Raw genomic sequence first — 662 nt, 5'->3', positions numbered from 1 at the left:
TCCCAGGGTAGAGTCCTCTAATGTAGGTCATTAGGGTTAATCCTCAAAAATAAACAATTACTTAATTACCGCAAGGCACAGAATCCACACCACGAATTTAAAACATCGAAATGGGGAAAATATTAGTCTTTTGGTATAATTAATTTGTCTACTAAAAATTGGGCCAAATTGTAGTTTAGTACTTTCTACAACTCAGAGGCCAATTTTCATTACACTTCTAGTTTGTAGATGTAGTTCCAAAGATAAGTTATATCTTTACATTTACTGTCACCTGTGAAAACACGGGACAAATGGAAAGGAAAGCTATACTCAGAAATAGACATTCATTGCAAATTTCAGAATTGTTTATACTTTTACAAACTAGATATGGCTTAAGAGACATAGAGCACTCGATAGGCATTTTTAAAAGCAGGCAGGTTTCTTTTTACTGTACTTTTAATTAATAATGTTAAGCACAGAGTTACTGAATACAATACAGAGCAAAGGACATAAAAATTAAGAATTTTCAAAATAAGCTTTAGAGAAAAAAGAACATTATTAGCAGCAGAAATTGATCATTTCACCAAATAAGCAATTCAAGAAAAGATTTGTCACTACCTTTACTTAATTTAGTAAAGCACTATTTCTTTTAACAATTTATAAATTTTATACCAATTCATATT

This window comes from Pteropus vampyrus, unplaced genomic scaffold (assembly GCF_000151845.1).
Source record: "Pteropus vampyrus isolate Shadow unplaced genomic scaffold, Pvam_2.0 Scaffold24, whole genome shotgun sequence".
In the NCBI taxonomy this organism is placed as follows: Eukaryota; Metazoa; Chordata; class Mammalia; order Chiroptera; family Pteropodidae; genus Pteropus; species Pteropus vampyrus.
Note: the sequence above shows the minus strand (reverse complement) of the source record.